The sequence below is a fragment of the Prinia subflava genome, chromosome 2, assembly GCF_021018805.1.
Source record: "Prinia subflava isolate CZ2003 ecotype Zambia chromosome 2, Cam_Psub_1.2, whole genome shotgun sequence".
Classification (NCBI taxonomy): Eukaryota; Metazoa; Chordata; class Aves; order Passeriformes; family Cisticolidae; genus Prinia; species Prinia subflava.
In genome coordinates, this window is record NC_086248.1 from 104,810,189 (window position 1) to 104,832,570 (window position 22,382).

The window sequence follows — 22,382 nt, forward strand, 5'->3', positions numbered from 1 at the left end:
AGCCAAGTCTTTCTCACTACCTTTGCTCCCTGGCTGGGGTCTGCGGTGTCCTGGGCTTTCAAGTGGCTGCTGGTGTGACTTTGGTGGGCAGCTCTTGCTCACACACAAGAGTGTCTTGCAAGAATCTTTCCTCCATGAGCCATTCCTGTATCCAGGGAACCTTTCCTCCATGGGCTGTTTCTCAGGTATTGAGCACAAGCAACTTCCCTCAAAATCAGTAAACACAGATTTCTTTGACAGAACAAGGATTTTAAGCCCCTGGTGCCCCAACCCATCCATGTGACTCTGGCTGGGAATAAGCCACCACACCAACCCCTCCCTTAGTTACACAATCCATCCTTCTCAAAAATATGAGCAAGGAATGATGGCTCCAGTGTGTAATTTGGAGACGGCTCATCCATCAGGGTAGAAGGGCTGCAGTTGTGTCTTTTGATGTTACTTCCAGGTGCAGGTTCTCTTGCTTTCACAGTGTTACGGTAAAGAAAGAAGTTTGGCTGACTTGGTGTCCTAAACTGAGCACTAAGCTGTGCTCCGACTTAATCCATTTTTGCTACAAGTTTAATTGTGTTCGGGGGGGAAAAAGGTTTCATCCTTTAGGGCTCAATGCACTCTGACCTTCACCCAGCAAAGCACTTAAGCAAATGAGCAGTTGTATGCTTCTTATTAAGCACATCATCAGATCTCTTGCTGGGTCATTGCAAAAATCAAGCTTGCCTTGAATGAAAAGTAAAAAGATGATATGCTAGTGGAAGTGAGGGGGTTTTCATATTTCGTGTTATTTTTACAGGCATCAAGGGTTTGTTAACTGTGAATTAGTCAAAAAGTGTTGCTCTAAGTCTTCATTTTGAGGACAGAATTATTTAGGGGTAAGAACAGGGCAGCCCAGGAGTCAGTGGTGGTTAAAGGGATTAGTTTCATGAGCATTTGTTTTGGTTTTTTTATGTTTACAGTGCTGATGCTGGAGATATGATTATTTTTCTGGACATGGCGTTTGAGTTTTTAGATGGAGGTTTATTGTCTTTAACTGTATTTCTGAATTCTGCCAAGCTTTTCCTATTTTTCTTAACACAGAGGACATGCATGAGGTCTTAAAAGCCCCCTAAGACTTGAGAGACATGGACAGAGTTGAACAAAGGGTTCATGTTGCCTACCTAAAAATCCAGAAAAATCAGGTAGAATAACAGTAAGAAATATTTTTGCTTTTCATTGTCTAGGTGTCATTTGAATACACACTGGAGAAGGAGCCTCAAATCCCTTGAGAGTGTTTATTTTATTTGTGTGTCCCTCTTCCTCCATTTCCTGCATTTTTTTGGTTTCTCTTGGGGTATTCCCAGGACTGCAGAGCTGAATATGTGTGCAGCATTTTCCCTATGGACTGCTCAGGCTCTGCCGTATTTTTTAGAATAGTGAAAAGCACACACCAACTGTCCTTCAAAAAATTTGGGAAAGAAGAATTTTTTTGTGGGGCAATAAGGCTTCTACCCCTGGGATAACACCAGATACAGAGATGTGTTTCTTTATGGGACTGTGGATTATCATAACTCCATTGGACTTTTGTCTACTGGAACAAAAAGGGCCAAGCCTCACTTGAAAAGTTCTGGTGAGTAAATATCCCCTCTTTGTGATTTTTGTGTAAATTGCCAATTAGCTGGACTGCTCAGAGTAAGGCCAAAAGTGCTCAAAATAGGTACCCAATGAATATTTGGAAAAATGCTTATTTGCTGTTCCAAGCTCTTATGTAAATTTTACCATGAGAATTTTACATTGCTGGTTACATAAATTCCTCAGACTGTACTGGAAGCTAATTTGGAGACCCCTGTCCTGACTGTTGAATTCAATCCCGTCACACCCTGAGGTACAGCACCATCCCGTTGTGGTGAAGATTCCCTCCCTGTATTCTGTGGATTAACAGGCTGAGCTCTGACCTTTATTTTCTGGGAATGATGGCAATGGCTGTATTTGTACGTGCTGTCTTTACTGGGTCTGAATATGCACAAAACTAACTTCAGGATCTGTCCTCTGCTCTCACTGCATTCTAACAGGAAAATAAACTGCTGGTACATGCTTTTTTTCCCAGTGACTATAGAAGAAACATTGAGATAGTGAAGCATTTGTCAGAACTGGTCCTTTGTGCTGCCTCACACAACCATGTTGTCTTAAAAGGATATTTATACAGTACAGGGCTGCTGTATAGTACCTGGTATAATTCTCTGTGCAATGCAAAAAATGTGGGGTGCTGTGCTTTTGAGTTTTAAAAATGTCAAAATAGAAATTCAAGCTGTATGATGCTGCACTAATTTGCTGAGAGATGTTGGAATACGTAGCCCTTTCTGTAATTTTGCACAACACTTCAGGCTGTAATATTGCAATAATTACCTAGTGAAGTCATAATTGAAAGCTAAAAATTGAATTTAGGGTCTACATAATTTAAACAGGACCAGATTTTACCAAGCATGACACCTTTATGATGTCTGCTATATTCCTTATAAAACATACTAAATTTTAAGCCGATAACTCAAATGGTTCCTGTGGTATAAACTTGTGAAAAGTCACAATTTTGCATTGTGCTGCAGAGCCACCTTACAATATAGTGACTACCATGGCTCTTTAATATCCAGCAGAGTTCTCCTGCTGTGCTTTGTCAGTCGGTAGCAACATCCAAGTCTTCTTGTAAAAGTAATTCACACTTTTTTCACAACACTGTTGCTTTAATTACCACTGAACTCTGCTGTTGCTCAGACAGGCCTAGCAGGACCAAGAGAGGGTCAGCGCTGCAGTCACTGCAAAAGAAGCAAATGGCTTTTTTTCTTACTTTATTATTAACAAACCATCTTTGATTGAAATGCTCCAAGCTTCTGAGACCCAGCCTTGTCTCTGTGCTCTCTTGGGGTATTCATTATCAAAGTAGACCATGGATGTCAATCCGAGAAAACATCAGAAATAATACCTAAAATCCTAATCAGAAAATGTCAAGTAAAGGCAAGATTCACATATCTCTTACATGCAAACAGCTGATCAGATTTTTCATATGTGCCCGCTGAATTTCTGATAGAAACTGACTAAGTCATCAACTTACTGTATATTTTTTTGTGTAAAAGCGATTTTTACCCATTTGTTTGGGATTTTTTTTCTTCATGTTGATTTCATTTGTTATATCTTGTTAGAGCCAAAGGCATTCACAGGAAGAAGTGAATGATGCTGAAAGACAAAACGATTGTATTTAAAATCACAAAATACTGCTTCTGTACCTTTGTCTCGTGAAATGTTCAATATTTATGTATCTTCCACACTAAAAAGCTGTAAAATAACCCTTTTAGTAGCACAGACATAATTTTCAGACCTAGGCTTGAGTGGGTTTGTCTCATTGCTTACCTTAGAAGGTCAGGTTTGAAAATGATCCTGTCCCTCCTGGCTCTGTGTGGGGGCTTAAACTCCCCTGGAGAGAAATGCAGCACTTCCACCATGGCAGCGTCCTCCATAAACTGCAACATTCCAGCATTTTTAGAGCCAGATGTGATCATTTCCACATACAAGGGAAACTGCAAAGTAGGTTTTGGAGTTGCAACTGATTTAGTCAACGTTAAATCCCATGCAGCCTGCCAGCCTTAACGCCTATTAGAATATACCTGTGATTCATGAATAGGATTAGAGATCAGCCCTGTGTTTCATATCTCACCTCAGAGATGATACTGCAAACTGATACCACACACTTAACACCACAACAACACAGAGTTCCTGCCTGCATTGGGAAAGGGGGCACCTCTGGGATTAATACTCAGTTATTAAATAGCCATATCAGCTGTGGAAATGCACTGAGTGTTTATGGATTTCTCATAGCCCAAGAATCAGAATATTCTTTATTTCTGGTTGTAGCAAGATGAAAGCTGACTGGGTAAAGCATTGTCTGTGGGATGCTCAGTAATGCCACGCCCTTAATCAGGGCTGGGGACTTGGCACTAACGTTAAGGAGTTACAGGACTGACAGAAAACACAGGAAAATTAATTTTGAAAACATTTGCCCCAAGTTACTCTCAATATTTTTGCATTCTATTATGTCTGGAATTAGGAGGGATAGAAAGTAGAGGTCAAAAGAAATAAACAAGCCACCAAGTGGGGTAATAGAAATGAGGTTTCAACATGGATTTTGGCAAGGAAGAGAAAGACTTGATGCAGCAGAGTAACATCTTGACTTGCAGGTCTTCACACAGGAATTCAGGCAGATTAAGAAACCTGTGATGGGTGAGATTTGCTTTTCTTCTGCAGCTCTTTAGCCAGTGGTAGATTTTTCCAAGTCCTCATTTGCAATAGTGGGGCATGCCTGCTAGGAGTACTTTGGCTTCTTCCTGTTGAGAACTGCACAATAAGACAGAGTACAGAAGGCAGCAGAAATTATGATTATTTAAAACACAGCCTTGCATTGACTCAGGGACCAGTGGTTGTGTGTACAGAGACAAAAGGAGGTGAGGAAGGAAGAAACTCCTTCCTCACCTGTCCTGGCACATTCAGGCAGAGGCACCACTCTCACTTCCCCATCTCCTTCTCTGCAGAGTGTTTGTTCTGCAAAAAGGCACTTGCAGGAGGTATTGCTTCCTACAAATTTATTTTACATTGACTAAATAACAGGCCCCAGTCTTGTAGTGATTTACGCAGTACTAAAACCAGCACTGATCATATGCAGCAGCCTGTGTGGTTCTTTCAAGAAGCAACATTCCTGCCCTGGCGTGGATAAATGGTTCCTAGAACCTGAATATAGCAGTGCTGATATTTGCTGCTCTCTGGCCTGAAAGGACCTGTAAATTCACAGGCAGGAGATGCAGCTGAAGCTGTGGCTGCTTCCATCATGAATCCAGTAATGTTTCCTGGGCTTTTTCCCCAGGTGCTTAGATGCCGCATATCTTTCCTTCCCACAAAATATTTGTATCCTAATATGCTGAAAAAGTGCTTGCAGATGCCAGTGCATCTTGGGGGTGGAGAGCAGAGGCAGCAGAAACAGAATTTAGGATCCAATGTTTGAAAAATGAGAAAAGAACAGAAAAGAAGACATTACGATTTTCCACCATATAAAATCCAGCTTTTTTTTTTTTTTTTTGGGATACCCCCTAGAATTGTGCAGCTTATCCCACATTGGTGGTGCCTTTGTCAACCTCAGAACATTACAAAAAGTAGATAAACACCTAAACACCTGCTTTAATCAAGGAAAGAAGTCCAGGTTTGACTATCAATACTCCCCTAAGAGTTTCTGGAGTCCCTGTGTGTTCAGTACCCATGAAAGAACCCGTGGCTGCTGTTCCTGTAGAAGGAAGTAACAAGGGAGAATTCAGACCAGCTAGGATATATTGGACAGAAACACAGCTTGGTCTGTGCCAGGTGGTTTGAGTATAAAACAAATCTGAGTTTACAGCCTCTTTCTCTTTGAGATTAATCAAATCTGAGGCAGCATGAAACTACTGGGTCTGAGAAAACAGACTGTAAAAACTAATATTGCTAGTTTTCATGGTAAAATTTAATGCATACAGAAATAGTATATACTTAGAGAGAAGACAAAATGCATCCCTTAGGGTTTAAAGAAAAATAATTGTTGGCAAACTTTATTTTAAACTAATGTTCTGAAAAGCACGTGGAAAAGGAAAAGAGCTAAAAGAAGAAGTAACAACATCTCTCTAAACATGGTAACAATTTTGGTGCCCTGCTGAGAATGAGAACTAGAGAGTTTAGCAACCTGTTGTAGCACAGGCAGGGAAAACAATTGCATCCCTCCAAAAAAATCTCTATAGGCTCCATCCTGGCCATGTGACCTTGTTGTGTGACAACTCCACTTGCCAGCCACAGCAAACAAACAGAGCAACACCGCACCCTTTTCAGGTTTAAGATATTATTACAGCTTGTGAATAAGATTCCCAGTATGTGGACATGACAACTATGAAAAACTGTAATTTAGGACATAGAGTATTCTCTTTCTGCTTTTATGTGGAATTTCACTTTAATGTGATGTAAATGACAGTAAGAAATACATTCATAGAATGTTAAAGCCTTCCCATTAAAAATTCTGTATGCATTTTATATTCTAATTCATGTACAGTCAAAAACCCTGATAAAATCATAGTACTGATTTGACTGCTGCACTTATCGTATTAATGAGGATACTTTATGCCTTTTGAAAATTGGGATATAGTCCATTATGTGATTGTGAGTGATGTGATTGTATCACACCAATTTGTTATTCAATCCCACCCCTCCCTTCAGTCAGATTTGTATATAGGAAAAGCCATTGGTGAGCATGTGTGGAGGCAGGAAATCCTACTTTTAAAATTACTATTGTCTTCATTAATCATTTATCTGTTAAACAGATTATGTATATTTTTTTCCAAAGCCTGAAATTTATTCAAACTCCAGAGGGGAATTCACAGAGGTATCCAAAATGCCCAGAGGAGCACCAGCTAAGGCTGGCCGAAGGGGAGACTTGCCTAAGCCAACTCTCCAGTTCTCTGGATGTATGTAATGTGAAATTCTCCTCCCAAATACCATGTTCTAGACTAATCCTCATGGCTCTGCAGTCACTCCTCAGGCTGATTCCCTTTGTTCTCTGCCTGTCCCCACCCACAAGCTCCATAGGGAGAGGGGTGTCTCATTTCCATCTTTTAGACAGGAAAAGTTAGATATCCAGTTTGCTGTGGTTGCATGTGAAAAATCCTGTCTCACCCTCCACATTGGCAGGAGGTTGGGGACGAAAAACAATTACTCCCAATTTCTGTTGTTGGTAACGTGTTTATATTTTGAAAGGGCTTGGATAGTTTTCATATGATCATGTCTTCTCTTAGCTAGTCCTGATATACTTTGGCTTTAGGAACACTGTTTGTCCTTGTGGTTTTCTCTCCTGGTTTTAAGTCCATGGAAAATATTTCACCTTGATGAAAATACACCCCACCTGTTTTCCCCTCATGCAGCTCCAATGAGTGTTTCCAGACTGAGTACAACCCCTTATCTCCTGTGATGAAGAGCTATATGTTCTCCAAAACACAGCAGCTGATCTATGGTAGTCTCGCCTCAGAGACATCTTGAAAGCAGTACTGTAACCAGAGAATTAATTCTGCATTCTCGTGCCTTCCTTGCAATCTATCCATTAAATGTTTAATTCTGTCTGTAATGATGGTGTCTGTCATTAACTTGTCATGAATGTTGTATTTTTCTGATGCTGCCATCTTCAGTGTCCTGTTGCTGCCTGTAGTTTTCTGGGTTTTTGAATATTATTCTCAGTTTTACTGCCCAATCCAATTTTATGTTTCCTATCTTTATGAAAATGTCTTACTGCTGACTTAAACTTCTTCGAGGTGGAGCTACCACGTGCTAGAATGCCTGACCCTCTGGGGTGCTTGTGAGAGCTTTAAAACCAAAAGTTCCTGCCTTGCTGTCTCTTATTTGGAATTTCTGCCCTTGTCAATGCAGGAACATGAGTCGAAAGGTTTATCAGGGTGTGTGTCCTCATGATTTTGGCTGCCAGTGTCAATCAGTTTGTCCATAATGGCTGTGATGGTGCAGAGGAATAGAAGAGAGCGTGCACACGTGTGCACATGGACACACGTGTGTTCAGGCACGTCAAGCAGTGCCTGGTAAACAAACTGTGCTATGAAGTGTCCTTTTTGGGGGGTGGAGGCAAGAGATATTTAAAGGTCAAAGGGAAGCATTAATAGTGTTAGATAAATTTTACCCTATTTAAATTCAAAACCAATAAGAACTTTATACAATCTTTTGGACAAATCCTGCAACATTCTAATCTCTGCAAATCCACTCTGTACTGTTCACTGCTCTTCTTATTAATCAGTTCTACAGAGCTGTATTCCTCTCAGTGCTGTTACACACACTGCATTTTTATTCTTCAGCTTGGCCTCTTCTGTATTTTTGCTTCGTCTTACATTCAATTACCCACAGCCTGGTTTGCAGAACAGGGGGCCATTGGGGGCTGCATTTAAACTACAGCCCATTATGTCATCTTGCTTCGCATATTTTACTCTGGTCTTTCTTAGGATAAAACTCATTTATGAATCTTTCTGTGGAGAAATTATGTGCCGCCTTCTGCAGGGTCTGAAATTTGCCTTCTCAATGCCTCTGTTATTAAAAGAACAAGCAAACACCCGACTTATTTACATCTCGGATCCTGGTACTTACACTATTGTTGCAGTTTCCAGAATACCAAGGTATTCTAATTATTGTTGCTCTATTTGATGCTTCCATAATAGTATTTAGTGTTCCAAATCCAGTGTCTGCTTTCTGAGGAAGCCTTTTGTGTTCTTTGTAATATATACTTTCAAATTCATTTGAGAAGTCCATCTGCCTTCCATACCTGTGAGCTTGACAAGCATTCCTGGAACTGGAAGCTGTTTGCCCAGTGAGAGTTCTCTTTGAAAACATCCACAGCTCAGAGATTATGACATTTGATGAAAGTCTTGGTCACTCTTTAAGGATGGTGCCTGGGATTGAATTTTAGAGCTGCTCAGAACTGTCTTGCTTTTTATGTCATTTTCACAATTGCATTTGAATTAATGTTTCTGGTCAAGATGTGTTAAAACCAGGATATATTTATATGTATGATATATTTCATATGTATTAATAAATATATATACTAAAAATACACATGTATGACATTATTTATATTTATCTGTAGGTATTAATAGCACACAGTCGTCATCTGCTTAATTTCGTTGCAGCAATAGAAGTCATGGTTCACCAACCAAGTTTTTTTTCCCAGGCCTTTTTGTTCACAAATTCTATCTATGACAAAATTCCTTTGGAAAATTGCTGATGCTATTTCCTTCTAGTATCAAATTTTATTTCTTCCTACTGTTTCCTGATCCCCATTTTTTTTAGATAAGAGTAAATGATTGTAGTGGGCCCTCAACCCACCACAGTAATCTGCCATGATTTTTCTCCCAGGATTCTTGCTTCATCTTCTACTTGGAAAACTGGAAGTGTTCGCCATGTTTTGATTTGGTGATGGAGGCACATGTTGGTGGTCATTTAATCAAATTGACATGTACAGATATTTAATCCTTAGAAATCCAGTAAAAGTGGGATTGAAGCCAGCATAATCCATGCAATTGGCCAGCTTCTGGATTTAGGGTGAGGGTGTAATGTTTGCTGTGTTCAATGTGGCTTCTGTAATGTCATACACTGAACTATACACAGACATACAGATTTTAGAATTAAGAGCTGCATTAGGTATGTAGAAAGAAGGAAAGAGTCCCAGCCATGATGCATTAGAAACCTTGTGCTGGAATTATAAAAGGATTTCACAGATATAGGAGGCAAGCAAATCCTTAGCTTTTAATAGTATAAAACATAGTAAAAGCTGAAAGTTCATGCCAGTCCTTCAAAATAATTGCCTTTAATATTATTATTGATCATGTAGTAGGAGACACAGCCCGAGTGCTATGAGGATTTCAAGGGAATGCTTTACAGCTTAATTATGTTTCCCTGGGAGATTTAACATAATTCAATTTATTTTCCCTCGTGTTTCATCAATCATTATATGAATAGAAAGGATATCTGAGCTTCATTTCTAAGTGAATTCCTGTAGATTCAAGAAATTTTGACAATATCCATATTGGAGAGAGGAACGCAGCACACCTTCTGTGGGGGAATGAACCTGCAAAGCCTCCACACAGTGATGGTGAACTTGCTCTTTATTGTTGGTGAATTTCCTGAGGACAAACTGTTGATCCAGGGAACCTCTGTAAACCCAGTGGGGCCACAAGAAGCCCTCTAAAGTTGGGCCAATTAATTCTTGTTAGTCATTTGTTTCTGAAGAGATTTGATTGGGCATATCAGATGTACACGCATATTCTGTCTCACAGAGGGTACTGATGAATTTAGTTCATTTTCTGTGCCGTAACCTGTTACAGAGTAAGTTAGAGGTGGGGTTGAATCTTGCCATTGCTCGGTACCCAGCAGCCTCTTCATCTCCATTTTAGAAGCTGCCAAATTATTCAGGATATTCATCTCATGCTTCCAAAGCATCTATTGAAATGAAAGGGAGATTATTTTTTAGGGCAAAATGGCAATCACCGGAGATGCTGTTTCTCTGCAGTGATGATCATGGATGTGTTTTATGCAAGGAAAAGTACGGATGTAGCACAAATCATTGCCCTGGTTCTGTTGTATCTGTTGGGACCTCTCAGCAGCTGGTGAATCTTTGGGGGCTGTGGGCAGCTGGGGGAGGCAGGAGCTGGGCCAAAGCAGCCGAGGGAGCATGGGCCGAGCAGCCACAGTGGTGGCACAGGGCGGGAGAGGGGCTCCAGTTCCCTCCCTGGCTCACCTGCTGCACAGTCGGGGTAGCAGTGGCAGGAGATCGCCTATTGCTGGGGGTTGGATGAAGGAGCTTTTAAAAAATATCAAATAAGTCCAGATCTGAGTCAGTGACTTTTAAAATGAAAGGTCTGCTCTATTACTGTTAATGGGCAGGCTTTCATAATTCTTTGCTATTAGAGTACTAACTCCCTCTTTTCAAAGCCTTCCTGAACCTCTCATTGTCCAGCATTTGTATCCCTCACTTTAATGAGTGCTAAATAAGAATTATATAAGTATTTCAATAATTCTCACTGGACAGTTAATTAAGCATCACTGACTCTAAGGAGCAGTCAGCTATTACCTCCTTTTACAGACAAGTGCTTCCACAGACACAAAGGGAAGAGGTCAATTTAAAAAAAAATGATGTGTGGATTAGTAATCTTTCTCCGTAATAAATGATCTGGCTAACAAGCTGAAACAGTGAAATAAAAACTTCTCTTTTTTTTCCCTCCCCCCCACCTTTTTTTTTTTTTTTCCCTGATTTTTTCGATCCGATCTCTTGTGTTCCTTCAACCTTCTTTTCTGCAGGAAATGAATTCCCTTTAACTTTTTGGGGCCTGAATATTTTGAACTAAAGCTCTCCAAATTTGCTTCCCTCAGAAGATGGCGTGGGGCACGGCCCTGCCCAGTTCTTCATCGCACATTCTTTTTTAACAGCTTCTGTGTTTTCTCCTGTTTGATAGATCCTACCACAAACTTCAACAAGAGTGAGTGCAAAGGACCGTAATACCAGTCTTACACACAGGGTATTTTATTAAGTCCAGCAGTTAAAAATGTACAAAGTTCCTTGTAATAATCCATTCATTCTGTTCTTGCCTGATTCTTGGAGTAAGCCTGCACAATTATTCAAATCCCAGCTTTTAGCTACAGCATACACCTCGCCATGGGGCTATGCCTCTGTAATCTTGCTTTGGTCTTGCATGTCAAATGGAATTAACTCCCATAAGAAATGTATGCGAAGACAACCCAAAGTGTCTAATCCTACTGCTGTCTTAAATTTCTGAAACTCAGACCTGTCATCTTTTTCTATAGCTTTGTTGAAGTTCTCACTTATGCTTCAGTCCATCCAAAGATGAAGTTTAGGGAAATTTGCATTTTTATGTATTTTTCAGCAGTGCACTCCTGTGGCCTTTTCACGTGTTCCCTTTGTGGAATTATTTTTCCCTCGAACTCGAGGCGTGTTTCCCACCCTGTGGAGTGCCTGGTGGAGGTGGATCCGGTTGCTTTTAGCTGGCAGTGTACAAGTTGAAACACACAGGGCATTCTGATGCTCAGGTGTGGGAATAATGATATCATTATGAATACACCTCAGCAGCTCAGCCCAGCTAATCACAAACCCTAATTCTGCCTCGATTCAATCTCCAATCGTGGCACTTTCTTCCCGAATAAAGCTGGAATTAGCTGTGCTCGGTGTAACCATGCTGTTTGTGCGTTGCACTCGGAGCAGTTCGGCTTTCCCAGCAGCATTCCCGAGCCTGGCTGCTGTTCTCTAGGGGGCATGCTTTCAGATTCCAGCCCCAAAATGCCTACATTATACATAATGAAAGGGAGGCAAAAGCACAGCATTATCAGAGAGAAACTTAATTTTCCACTTATTCAATCAAATATCAACCAGATCTGATTAGGGGTGGCCAATTTTAGATGAACCAGGCAAAATACATTTACATAGGGGGTCCAGTTTCAACATAATTTCAGTAAAAAGCAATTACAAAATTACAGTCAGATGGAAAGCTGGTTCTTCTGGGTGTCTTGGCTAAGTGAGGTTGGAAGGGTAAAACTGTAACTTATTGTAGTGGATATTTAATAAGTGGTAAAGCCACAGCACTCTCCACTTGAAAGTTAATTAAGGCCATGGAATGACCATACTTGTACAGCAAATATGTTAATGGGTTGGCCATGGTAACTGTCACAACAAAGCCCAGTGAAAAATAATGGCTTCGTGCATTGTTTCTGCTGATTGTTACATCTTTTAAAAAATGCTCTTATATTTTGTTTTGGTTCTGCTGTTTTGAGGAATAGCATAGCAACATTTAATATAGGAACTGCTTCAAGTGATTATTAGAAACTAAGACAAATACTGAAATGCAGTTAAAGGATAAAATATTTGCTTATGTACTGGCACTATATAAATGTCAATAAGTAGTGCATGTCGGGGAGACTTTCTCTTTATTTAGTTTTTTTAGACAGGCTGTGTGGTTATTAGAGTGTCCAATTCTGCTCAAAAAGCTGGAGCTAATCCTTTGTATATAGCATTTCATTTATGAGTGTAATTGCTGCATTATTTTTGTTGCCATTGGATAAGTGAATGCAGTGGCACACAGACTATCAATTGACTGGCGTGTTTTTAAGTGGATTAAATCTTAATTTTCTTCTAAGAAGTCTCCTCATTCAGAGGATGGTCAGTTCTGGCCTTCAGGGTTGATTTTGCATGCTCAGTTCCCATGAATTTTGACCTTCTTTAGCAGCCTGTGTGAGGATGGGGCAGGGGAGCACTATTTCCCCCCTTATTTCAAGACGCCTGGGGACAGCCTAACAAAAATGGTGGAGAGTTAGGAGAAAATGAAAATTCCCTATCCAGTTCTGCCACACACAGAGAAATGTGATCAGGTGGGCAAATGATGGTACCTGCAAGTGGGTGGCCTCTCAGGGGTAACTAAGAAACCTGGCAAAGAGGAAAGGAGCTTAAGAGAATATGGAATTATGGAGGATGAATCAGTTTGGAGAAGGAAAAAAGAGTGCTCGGAGAGTAAGAAGTGATAGCACATCAGAAGAGGAAAATGCGGTGCGTGTTTGCAGCAGCTGAAGGAAAACCAGAAAAAGAAGGGAAGGAAAAGGTGGGAATATTTGCAGGTGATCCTGTCAGTGCAGGGGAGTCACACGAGGCCTGGTTGTGTTCCGATGAAGCAGGCTGGTGTCAGCTTTGTTCAGTGGATGAGTGATGGGTGCCAGCTCCTGCGTGAAATCAGGAGCTGGGCTCGAGTCACAGCACACGCACTACAGTGCAGCGTGAGAGATGGACAGCGCTTGTGTGTGGTGGATTCCTGGCCACACAGGAGCAGTAGTAAAAATGGGGAAAATTGATTTGAAGGGGGAGAGCAATGCCTTTTGAAAGTTATTTTTGTTTGGATGTCCCCAGTGGACAGCTGGGAACTGTGGCAGTGTATGACGGCCCTTGCTGTTTGTCCAACCTCCAGCTATCCAGTTAACAGTTAAAAACTCTTTCAGTCTCTCAAGTTCTTCCCTCATCACCCTTTGCAAGGTTGTGTCGCATACTTTAAAAAGGCTCAGATAAACTGATCTCTCTCTATGATATCAGGTAGGGATGCCCTGGAGTTCCTCCCATGCATGTATCTCTTATCTAAGTAAAAGGTCTTTAGGGAAGGTGATGTCTCTTAATCCATGTTCCAAGACGAGTGTCCCACTTTTGCCTGAGATCTTGAGATGCCAGTGAAATACAAATAATGATTGCAGCCATGCATGAGTGATTCAGTTCTGATTTTCTGAAAAAGTGTTCCATTTTACTATCTCATTCAAGAGCATGAAAGCAAAAATAGGCCATTTTGAGCAAATGATGCATAATCATGGACATTAAACACCTTAGCACTGAGCTCATTACTGAGGGAGGTTGGAATATGCGCAGTACTTTCTCAAGAGACATCTGAGTTGGTGTCAGATGACTTGTGGATTTTTCTGGAAGTTACAGAAATTATTATAGGACTGTGTTTTGTTAACCCAAATATTTTTGCATATAACTACTGATTCATTTATTCCACTTTGTTTTAAACTGGACTATGTAAGGTCAGAGTACCTCACTGGAAAACTTTAAAATACACCCAGTCTTCCTGAAGAATCATTTTAAAATAATCTGTTATCTTATTTTCAAAGAATTCACATGGCAGGACAGGCTTCAGGTTGTTCTGAAGGACAAAATACATCCTGAGTAACAGCTTGAATGAGAACTCCAAAACAATTTCCCTAGGGCTGATAATTTAGACAATTGAATTCTATTCTCCATAAGTACCTCAAATGTCCTAGACAAGTGCTAATGCCTCTGTTGTCTTCTTTTTGCTGACTACATCCCTCCTGGTCTTTACAGAAAGACCTCTGAACAATGTGGCTGGGGAATGGAAAGGTGCAGGGAGCTTGGGCAATAATACTTTTGCAGTGCTGTCCAATGAAAGAGAAAAATGTTTGTCTTTGCAACTACCCTGCTCTCGTGCACTCTGTGCCTTCACTCCTGGCTGACAGTTTCTTAGATCAGTTTTTGTGTTGTTTTCTTGTGTGGTGAAATTCTTTCTGTAGTGTTAAGTTGCCTTATTTTTCCTATTTTGCCTTGTCCTCCCCTGTTCCTTTCCTTCTCATGTCAGCTCCGGAACTGCAGATTTATTCTGCCCCTAATCAGTTTCTGAGTCAGTTTGGGTGACCTTGGCTCTGGCTGTATTTTTATGACTTGTATCTTGTCTCTTCTCACCCTCTCTCTGCTTTGCCTGTTTCAGGCTGTGAGTCTCTGCATCTCCATAGAATTTTTCCATACAGGATATAGCCTGAGGTATTGCTGTTTAATATTCTAATAAATGTGTGCATAAGTGTGAGTGTGTCTGCAGTACCAGAAATACTCAAAAATCTTTCTGGGCTTGTGAGACATCAGTTCTTTGCTTGAAACTCCTTACTCTTGGAAAGTTTTCTCCTGCAATGTGCAGAGTCTTGGTCTTGACTGGAGAGCTCCAACCACTCACATGAGTTTCTCTGTGCCAGTGTAGCAAGTGTTTTAATTTGGGGGAAAGAAAACATCAAACCCCAAGAAAACAGTCCCAAACCCCCAAACTTTTGTCCACATGTGAGGATTTTTTATTCTTTCAGAGTTGCCTGTTTGTTTTCTTTTTATTTAGATTGCTTGTCTATAAACATACTCACAGACTTTGATTCTGAGTTGATTCTCCAAGGCTTGCCTTCTGCCCTGCATGTTCTCGATTGTTTATGTTCTCCCTGTTCCAGTATCTAAATGTATGAGCCTGGTCTTTAAGACGATGTTCTCACTTTCAAATGGGAGTATCAGAAACACTTAGCAGTGTGCTTGCAAGGCTCACAAAGTGATTTTAAATCCTCTGATAGAAGCTATCCATTATAATTGCACCAAGTACTGTTATTAATGTCTCCAGCCTCTCCATTCTGGTTTTGCTCAAGCCATGCCCAAGAACAATTAGCTGTTTGTTTGACCTGCATTATAACATCAGCTCTCCATTATGATAACAGTGTAGTGACTAAGAACAACACATAATCTTCAGATTTAATGGGGCAGAAGACTCCAAAGGGCCAAACCCGTCTTGATGAAACGCCCTCAAGTCAGCAACTTTATGCAGAGGTGGATGTGGCACAGTGTGATTTCTGTGGCTCTAAATGCTGCACAGAAATCCAGGACTGATACCAGGGACATTGCAGCAGATCAGTCAGAAGCTACTGTTGAATATGGAAAACACTGGAGGGAACTCAGCAGCTTAATCTCTGCTGTCTTTAGGGGAGACAGAATTATTTTACCCCGTCTGTTGGTGTGCATGCAAACAAGAAACATTCTCTCTTCCTAAAATTCCTTGTGGGTGCACAGACTGTTCCCCATCAGTGTTACCAGTGCAGGGGCTGCTGCTTTGATAAGGTGATGGGGAGCTGACCGTGATGGGGGCACCTCAGTGGATGGGCACAGCACCGAGGACTTCACAGAGCAGAGTCCTCCGAGGAGAACTGTGGGGATGACACCCTGTAAATGAAACAGCCTCTTGCCTCACAGAGAGTGTTTGTAAACAATAACCTGGAAATATATTGCGTTCTGAGAGCCAAGGTCTGAAAATGCATGTATTGGTCCAATATATAGCATCACGTTATCAGTTTTATTTTCCTGCTTCTATTGAATGCAGAACACGTGCTGCTAAGAAACAAAAAGGACATGCATTTATTTTCAGGCATAGGACTTTGCAACCACTTGGGAAGAATATCCTTGATTGAGAACCAAAACATTCCATGATGCTTAACAAACCTGCAAATTGAAAAATCAACATCTGCCCTGTGTAGCAACACAGCAGGAGAAAGACCTGTAGCCTGAAAAAATTCAAAATATTCCTTAAATTATGTTTCAGTGCATTTATAAAATTACTCTTCTCTGAATTAAGGCTCAAGCTGGTTTTACATGGACAACATCTGTTGTGTGGATGGACATCTCCTCCTGCACTCGCTGGTGGCTGCTGGATGGTCCCAGGAACGCGGAGTAGCATCTCCCTGAACACTCCCACAGTATCTTAAAACAAATGAGGTGCATTCTTAAATCGCTGAGGATGACCTCAGCTGTCCAAACCCCACAGCTCCTGCACTCACAGTTCCCCTTCCTAAGGGAATGTTGGTGTTTTCCAGAGCAGCCAGTGGAGGCGAGTGGAGCACGGTCCCTGTTCAGACAGAGGAAGGCACTGCTCTAAAGGAAACACAGAAACCTGTGATTATGCACTTGCTGCAGCGCTGCCTGCCTGCTGAACGGCTGCACATTTTTTGCTGTTTTCCTTATTTACATATCTAAGCCATGTCTTTATAAAGTTACTTTAATAATTTATTAGATTGATCCTTTCAGGAATCTGCCCGGGCTAGGTGTCATTAGGAAAAGTTATTTCAACTTATTTAAAGGTTTTTGCCTGGGTAGGGCATTTACCTGCCTCACTGCTGATATTCTAAAAATACCTCCATGTCCATACTATTATCCATTCTTCACGTCCAATTGCTCTGTTATGGTAATAGTCAGAAGCACACCATGTAGTAATTACTTACAGCTGACTTAAGAAAAGAATATTCAACTCCCCCACTGTTCCACTAGAAGGTCTTTATGCACTATTAACTCATTCCTGTTTATTAATACTCTACTGGTAATTCTGGCTGCTGCTTTTTAGGTTTGTAATAGGAGGACTATTAAACAGCAATTATTGACCATATGGGTTAGTGGATATTTGTGGATGGTTGTTGGGTGGTTGTTTTGTTGTGGGTTTTTTATGTCTTTTTTAATGCTTTTAGGTTGTTTTTAAGGAGCCACATCACAATATAAGGGTGCAACTTTACATCTGCCTGGGATTAACAATTTTGGCAGCATTCCCCACCTAGAAAATGCAAATTCCATATTTCAGAAATATCTGAAGCTGTGAAAATACAGAGCAATTTAAAAAACATGAAAACACTGTGCCAGACAAAGTGAAAATATTTTTTTCTTTTCTCCAGCAGTGGGGACAAGGTTTGAGTTCTTTCTTTGGGGTTTTTGGTTTTTTGTGGTCTGTCTTTCTGTTTCTCTTTCTTTGACTTTTCTTTTTTTCTATTTTTTGGTTCTTGTCCTAGAATTTTGTAATGGTCAAGTGTAAATTTCACACTAATTAAACTTATTCTAGAAAAGTGTGAATGATAGCACTTTTAAGAACTAGAAATCTGCCTTCCTCTGTAAACTTGCCTAGTGAAAAGATCGAGGAGAGACAAAAATTACAGCAATTATCTCTCAAATAGCTGGGCTGAAAAAATGGTGTTTTCCCCCCTTTTCTTCTCCTGCCTTTTTTTTTCCCTTTTTTAAAAAAATAATTTTAAAATCCAACTGCAGTTCCTGCCTTTTCCAGCAGCAATAGTTGTCAGTCAGTGCACTGATGATTCCTTTTCCCATTGCTCTGCACTGGGAAAGCCAAACCAGCCACAGTTTTGGCACCTACTCTCAATGTGGTGAGAAAATAAAGTTGTTCAGCAGGGAAAAAATATGTAGCAGCAATGAGAAAAGGTAAACATGAGTGTGGGATGTGGTGTAGAAGAAAAAGGATTTGGGTGGCGAGTTGATTTTAATGCCAAAGTACTGGGCTGTGAGCAAATGTTTTGCAAAGTATATTCTCATTTCTCTGTTCTCTCTGGGGTTGTCCCTAACACCACTGAAGAAGAGTCAAACTTGGAAAACCAATTACTTGTATTTGCCACTGACATGGCTTTTTTCTAGAATTTTCTTAATCCCTTAATACTCTCCTTACACTTTCTTAGTGCTCCTACTTGTGTGTGTTTGACTTGGATTATGAGTCTCAGCTGTGTCAGTGTGGCCCCGTGAGCTGCTGACCAGTAACAGCTCCATTTAGACACAATTGTGGGCACAGTTGCTTCTGGGGACTGCTGCATAGCTGAAATAGCTCTGCAATACTAAAAAAAAAGTCAAAAATAATAATAAAGTCAAAATAAAGTAAAAAGTAATTAACTTGCAATGTGAAATCTACTGCTTTATCACTGACTAAACACCATTTTTGTCTTTCTTTTCCCTTGTCTTTAACATTGAAATTCTTTCTTGGACTAACAAAAAAAATTCTTGTGTGATGTACCACACCAAAAATCATTCCCTGCTCCTACAATTATCACCTGGAAGGTGTATATTTTTTAGAAAAGCTGGCGCACTTCTGTGCTTTTAGGTCCGGAATGTTTTAGTGATGCTTTTTTCCCAGGTGGCAAAGCTGAGAGAGGAAAAACTGAAGGGATGTGTTCAGTAGAGGAGGATGGGGCTGGTGGAAGGTGGGAAGTCCTTGCTCACAGGCTTTTACCCCTCCCATGCCTGGAATGGCTGCACAGCACTGGCAGGAATCTGCTGAGGGACATTAGACAAGGGGGCTGAAGGTATAAAAAGGTGACTTTGATTTTATTGCTCAGAAATATGGGCCAGTTAATTTTCTTTATGTGCCTGGCATCTTGGCCACGCTGTGGGATTTTTTTTTTCCTGATGTACTTTGTTATTTAAAATTGTTGTTTAGATGGAGGTGTCATTTCCCGTTTGGAATAAAGGATAACTGGGAATCCTGAGCAAGGTGGGCCTTGGTGTCCAGAAGGACTTCAGTGGCTTGACTCTCTCATCTCCAATTCAAATCTGCCCTGAAATAATTATATCTTAGTAAGAGAATGTTCCAAAATTTTATTCTTATGCTGTAAAAATGCAGGTGAAAACTGACTCTGCTGCTGGTGTGTAGCTTAGGCTGGTAAATGAATAGAGCGTGATATTCCCTGAGAAACTGGAGTGGAGGAGCAACCCCTGACCATGCTCAAAGAAAAAATGTTGTGTGAGTGATTCAGCTCTTCCGTCTCTTGCAGGGGAGAGATTAGAGGTGCACCACTTTGTCAGTTCATCTCCTTAACTCATCATATATTATTTATTACAAGGATTTGGTTTCCTAAGACTGTCGTCTTCTTTTCTCTTAAGATGCCACTGACTATTTGATCTTGAGGGCTTATTTTTTATGATGATGGTGATTATGATTATTATTATGTACAGGTATGTGGGGAGGGAAGGATTTTGAGCAACAGCAAAACCCAAGCTTTTAAACATAGGGACTGTAAGTGTTTTTGTCTTGTTTTGGCACTTTTTGCACCTCATGCTAATGGTGTGATTGTAGCTGGTTCAAACACATCTGTGGTCCCCTGTAGCCTTGGTTCCAGGGGCTTTTCTGACTCTGCTGCAGTTCTGTGCATGGAGGCTCTTAACTAAACTGACTTAGATACCTTGAATTCATTTGCAGGATTTGAAAGATAAATGAAAAAATTGAAAAAAACCCACCCTTTTCACACATCAGCCACATTTATTTAAAAATAGTAAAATTTGTGATGACCCAGGCTTCTTGTTTGTTTTTTGGTTTTACGCCAACCCACCTCCAAAAATTACAGATGAATGAAATTGTTGACATTTAACCTCATTCAAGCCAGCCAAAGTATTTCCACAGAGAGCAGTTGCATTCTTGGCATAGCTGGTGTTATAGGGTGGATTCTTCCATTTGTCAAATGTTCAGAAGAAGCCTTTCATTTAGAAGGAAGGGATGTCTTGTAGAAAAAAACTACTTGTATGGCCTAAAATGAAATAAAATAAAATCAAATAAATAAACCTGTTCATGTGGTTGGCAGACTGAGAGCAAAACTGTCATAGCTTTGTTCAGTTGTTAAAAGGATGGTCTGGGAATGTTTGATTAAAGAACTGGACTGTCTCCCCACCCGTTATGAAGACTATCAAATGGAGGTGTAGCCGTATGACACATCCCTGTTTTTTCCTCTCCTTGTCCCTCTCTCCAGGCAGCTGAGGAGAACAGAGGAAGGAGCAGATGATGGCACCAAATCTTGCCCCAGAGCTGAGCAGGGCTCAAGGAGCAGCCCCGTGTGAAGAAGCAGGTGGAGCTCTGCAAACTGTAAGTGCCTGCCCTGGTGCATTCCTTCACAAACAAACCCTGTATCTGTGGTAACTGCATTTTTGGGCAAATTCCTACCTGAATGTTGTTTTATATCTGCTTTGTAACTGGCTTTGGTCATTCGAGATCTACCCTTCCTCCCCTGTCTGCCATTCCACCCTTTTGTCCTTCCCCGTACTGACTGAAACATTTTGGGTTCATTCTTTATACATTTGGATAAATCTTTTGTAATGGATTTTTGGGTTTTGCACCTTAACAATATCAAATCCTTCCTAAGATTTATTGTCAGTCTCACTTGACCTGGGGATCAGAACTTAAAACGGTTGATGGAATTTGTTGCAGAATCAGGGAATGTTGTGAAAGTTGCTATTTTTGGTTTCTGTTTTGCTGTATCTGGAGACAACAGATTTAAAAAAGAAATGAAATGATAAACAATGTTTTCTTGGGTGCTCAAAATATGATGAGTGTATGTGTTTCATGAACTTTGACCTCTGGACAAGCTGATTTGTGCTATTCCTGATAAACAGATGCAAGACATCCAAGGTTTTTAGCTTTTAGAATTTTAGAATTCCTTAAAAAAACCCTGCCACTACCTCTCAGTGAAGGTTATAGACTGCCAGAGTGAGAATTTCAGCTCCTGGTAACCAGTTTGCTTTTCACAGACCTTGCCGAAGGGTTCACAGCCCCTTCCAGCCCTGCTGGAGACACTTCTCTGTACAGGCAAAGGAGGAAATTGTGGTGTTGGAGCAGGTGTGGACCAAATATTTGTAGGAGACAGGACTGATGTTGGGCCTGTTGCCTTCCTTCTGCAAAGCTTTGAGGCTGTCCCACCACTCCAGCTGACTGCAAGCCCCATGGCAGTGGGAGGAGGAGGAGCAGTCTCATAAATGGCATTTCATCCAAAGGGGGCCCAAAAGAAATTAAGTTTAGCAATGAGAACAAGTTTCATCAGTTTAGGCAATAAAGCACAGTCCCAGAGCAAGTCAATAACACTCAATTGACAGCCAGTCAATATTTGTACTGGATTAACTTTTCAGGGAATGTGGAGATTTCGGGGGGTTTTATGTAAACACTGTAAATAGGCTCGGACACTAAAGTAGGGTTACAAATACCGCATGTCAGATTAGATTAGGATCACTTCCCGGGAGCAAGATTTCTTCTTCCACCAAAGAGATGTTTACATCTTGTGAAATGAACACTGATACAAATTTTTTTGTTTGTCAAATATATTCTAAAATGCAGCTGGGCAGATCTCATGGCGGTGCTGCTCAGAACACTTCAAAGGGCAGCCTCTGTCTGAGGTCAGGCTTGCTCACCTTCCGCCTGTGCCGTGCCCGAGCCGTGGCAAGTAGAGCTGCAGTTTAGGTGGCATTGTGGCTCCAACTCCATTAACAGGAATGCTGTACAAATTATTTTCAATTTTGAGCTCCATATAGTGTGAAGAACTGTTCAGAAATATTCAGTATTTGTCATTCTGCTCCTTGCTGAAGAATTGGGCTGAGACAGAACCAAAATGTGCTGGTTCTGACATCTGTAACACACGGCTCAGTCTTTACAAGTCCTCTTACAATGCTTGGCAGTGCCATTCCTGGCACCCACTTCTAACCAATGAAAAATCCATTTACCTTTTCCAAAGCTGGAAGCAAAGTGGACAAACATTTTGAGAAGAAATTAATTTACAGTGCCTTTTTTTTCAAGATGTTGTCCTCAGGTTTCCTGACTGGTTTTCTTATCAGAAGGATCTCATATCATTGCAAGATTCTCAGTTCTCTAGCCATAACTGAGGGTGATTTGACCTGTCCTGCCTGTCCCTGGGCACAGAAATGAGGACTGGCAGAA

General features: G+C 40.8%; 1 long non-coding RNA gene across 2 annotated transcripts in view; it reads left to right on the top strand.

Annotated features, from left to right (window-relative positions):
• LOC134547453 (uncharacterized) overlaps positions 1-22,382 on the top strand; it is a 434,555-nt gene that overhangs the window by 275,401 nt on the left and 136,772 nt on the right. For both annotated transcript variants that reach the window (XR_010079475.1, XR_010079476.1), the window contains exon 3: positions 20,431-20,543. This is a non-coding gene — a long non-coding RNA (uncharacterized LOC134547453). The remainder of the gene's footprint in view (positions 1-20,430; positions 20,544-22,382) is intronic.